At 38.3% G+C, this 4,033-nt stretch overlaps 1 pseudogene; it reads right to left on the minus strand.

Annotated features, from left to right (window-relative positions):
- Positions 1–2,916: 2,916 nt before the first annotated feature.
- On the minus strand, positions 2,917–3,893 carry LOC102488410 (casein kinase I pseudogene; annotated as a pseudogene).
- Positions 3,894–4,033: the final 140 nt, after the last annotated feature.

Consider the following 4,033-nt stretch of genomic DNA (forward strand, 5'->3'; position numbering starts at 1 on the left):
GTTAGTGTACTGCAATCTACCTCTCTCTTTAGATCTAGCAGTTTTCCTTTCTTTCTTTCTTTTTCTTTCTTTCTTTCTTACTCTTTCTTTCTTTCTTTTTTTTTTTAGAAGTTCTGCCATAGGGTCTGTGTGCTCACTAGTGAGAGAGAGAGCGAAAGACAGAGACATTGAGAGGGAAACTTAGAAATCACCCCCAAGGGGGTATGGCCACACCACAATTTCTTCTCACCATTCTCAAGATTTGGGGAATCATGAACAGATGCCCACTGTGAATTTCAAAGCCACTAGTTATGGGACTCAAGTTGCAGTTGGTCATCTGGGAGTCCAGAGACACAACCCCTATGCCATCTGTTGGCCCCAGCAATTTTTTTTTACATGTTTGTGTGCCCTGTTTTGAGTGTGTAAATATTAAAAATTACTATGTCTTCTTAGTGAATTCATTCCTTTAATATGATATAGTGACTTTTGTTTCTTTTTATACTGTTTGCCTTGAAATCTATTTTGTATCTGTATCATGACTCCAGAACTTCTTTTATTTCTGTTTGCATGAAATGACTTTTCCAGATCTTAACTTCCAATCTGTGTATCTCTTTATCATTGAAGTGTGTTTCTTTTAAGTACCATATAGAAGGTTCCCATTTTAAATTCATTCAATCTGTATCTTTTAATTGTGAAATTTAGTCAATTAACATCCAACATTATTATTATTGATATGCATGGACTTATCCTGCTATATTGTTTTTTGTTTGTTTGTTTGTTTGTTTTAGTTGTTTTGAGTTTTCTTAGTTCTTTTTGTCTCCCTTTCATTTTCCCAGTATTCCTCTAAATAGTTCTTGAAGAATTGGTCTAGTGTTTTTTGAAGTTTTTCAGTTTTCATTCATCTGGAAATGATGTTATTTCTCCTATCCATTTAAGGGATAATCTTGTTGGGTATAGTATTCTTAGATTTATTTTTTTCTTTCAGAATTTTAAATATGTCTTCCCATTCCTTCCTTGCTTGCCATGTTTCTATTGAGAGATTTGAGGTTGGTCTGATGGGATGTCTGTTCTAAGTAACTCGACCTTTTTCTTTTGTGTAATTAGAATATCGTCATTGTCTTTGACTTTAACTAATTTGGCTATGCTATGTCTTGAGGAGGATCTTCTGATGTTGAATTTACTTGAAATTTTTTGTATTTCCTGGATCTAAATTTCTGTATGTTTTTCTAGATTTGGAAAGCTTTCAGATAGCATTTATTTTTTAAATTTTTTTGGAGATGTTTTTGCTATTGGGTGTGTGCGCTCGCCAGACAGACAGAGAGAGACATAGAGGCAGAAAGCGAGAAATCATCCCCCAGGGAGGATGGTCACGCCACAATCCCTTCTCCTCCATTCTCTTCTGGGGATCCTGGGCATGCACGCACATGCGCCCAGCGTGAGTTTTAAGCCACCGGGTCCGGGCCTCGAACCGCGGTCCACTACGTGGGAGTCCAGCAACATAGCCATTACGCTAACTGCTGGTTCCCCAGATAGCATTTTATATAAGCGATTTTCTATACCTTTACCCACCTCTTCTGATCTGGAATACTCATTATGTAGATATTAGGCTGCTCCATTGTGTCTAAAATTTCTGTGTGTAATCCTCATTTTCGGTAGTTATTTTTTCATTCTTTTGGATGACCTAGACTAAATTGGAAATTTTGTCTTCAAGGTCAGAGGTTCTTTCTTCTTTTGGCATAATATACCATTAATAGTATTTTAAAAAATTTCTTCAATATATGTAATCACTATAATCACTTGGCTTGTAAAGTGATTTCTCTCAATATGAATATACTTTACACCAGTCCAGTTGAGGATACTATACACATTATCATCAGCAGATAATAATCCAGTGCTATTAATAGTTTTGAGACAGATTTCAATGTCCTGTATTATATTCTTCATCTCCAGAAGTTTTGTTTGATTTTTAAGAGACCTATCTCTTTATAGCTTTCCTTCTTCGTGTCATGGAATGATTTTCTTATCTCTTGAAATTGGTTGTTTTCTTTTGAATCTCATTGAGTTCTGTTCTTTTTTATTTTTACAGAAACAGTTTTTAGTTTTTAATAAACATGTAAACAAAAAACTCCCATTTGAAAATAAAAACAAAATCCCCAGATCATATAGGTGTTTACATTGATTACATTTAACTAAGCAATATACTGCATGTTCAGTCGTAAGATGTTAACTAAATTTCTGTGACAAATATGCTTTTGCTTTTAATACCAAGAACATTATGGAGTTAATGCAGAGTCCTAAGGATAATCTAGTAGTCACTAAGTTTTTCTTAAGTCTTCACTTTAGATGCTGTTATTTCTAGCACAGGTAAGCAGGCAGTCTTTCATATGCTCAAACACTGGAATCTTTGGTTGCTACCATATCAGCTGGCTTGCAGACAAAAAGCCAACCTTTTAAGAATGTTTTAAGTGAACAACTTGCAAACCCCAAGGATGGAAAAACCCTAAGAATGCACAATTGTGAGCATTTACAACCATCACAACTGTGGCTGAAGACTGTTCATACTGTTCTTCTGAAATGAGATCTCAAAGCAGTATAGTTCAAAATAAAAGGTTTTAACAAAAAATTGGCATATGCACAATTTCTCCACTAATTTTTGTGTCAGCCATTAAACTTTTCCACTTAAAAAAAATGCAATAGTAAACCGGATAGCATATTTCACTATCTCAGTTAATATTCACAATTATAGCGGCTATAACTCGGGATACAGCATCACCAATACTGTCCAGAGCCAGTTTATACTGAAAGTAAGTTCTTTACACCAAGTAAATGGTTGTCCACAACCACTGGCTAGTGTACATATGAACTAAAATTTCTAGATCTAGGGAGAAACAAATGCTGCTCTGATCATCTGCTCTGCTTCTTCTGTTCAATTCATGCTTAGAAACCTGTGGGGGTTTGGGCTTGCTGACCCTGCCCACTGAAGAGGCTGCCTGCTGTGCTGCTTTCTGCTTTAACATTGTCCTATCAAATGTGTAGTCATACTGGTGGTTCAGGGTCCTGAAAAGAATGCGAAATAGCTACCTCAGATACATGTAATCCTGGGCTTCCTCAAAGCACAGCCCACAACAATAGTTTAAGTACATAGCGAATTCTGCAAGAAACCCCTTACATAGAACTTCAACAGGAGTAGACATCTTCTTTTCACTGATCTTTTCATATTTTTCTTCTTTGTTTGTTGCAGCCTTTAGTCCTTGCCATGGCAGGCTGGTTCTATTAAAACACATCAAAACATATCCTAATGATTCCATCTCATCTTGGGGACTGCTCGATACCAAGATGTGCGTTGATGCTAGCATACTGGGCAGTGCCAGTGAGGTGTTTGTCTTCTCTGTATGGAATATGTTCTCGTGTCCCGTTGTCTCTGTACTTTTTGGCCAAACCAAAGTCAATAAGGAATAACTTACTACAGTGACGTCTAATACCCATTAGGAAGTTATCAGGTTTAATATCTCTGTGTATAAAATTCTCTGTATGCACATACTCAGTTCTACTGATCATCTGGTCCGTTAACATAAGTACAGTTTTCATTGTGAACTTTCTTGAACAGAAATTAAAGAGTTCTTCCAGGCTGGGTCTCAGAAGATCCATGACTAGCACATTATAGTCTTTTTCCTGACCATACCACCGTATGTGGGGGATGCCAACCCCACCCTGAAGAATCTTACAGAGTTTGCTCTCACAGAGCAGCTGGGGATGCCTGGCCTCTGGGATTCTAGCTTCACTGCCACTTCTTCGCCCTTGGTGATGTTGATCGCCAGATGAATGTCCCCAGAGGAGCCAGACTGGATCTTCCGTACCAGTTTATATTTTCCTCCAACAACGAATTCGGCCTTGGAGCCGCTGCTGCTCGCCATCCTGCGAGACGAAGATGGAGGCTGGGGCTGAGCCCCGGAGGCCTCTTCCGGCCATCCAGGGCCAAATCACCGCCCCTCTGTCGTGTTTCTTCCTGCCAGACCGCAGTCTGTGAGGCCGTCCTCGCTGTAACCATACTGCC

This window comes from Tupaia chinensis, unplaced genomic scaffold (assembly GCF_000334495.1).
Source record: "Tupaia chinensis unplaced genomic scaffold, TupChi_1.0 Scaffold145870_1, whole genome shotgun sequence".
NCBI lineage: Eukaryota > Metazoa > Chordata > Mammalia > Scandentia > Tupaiidae > Tupaia > Tupaia belangeri.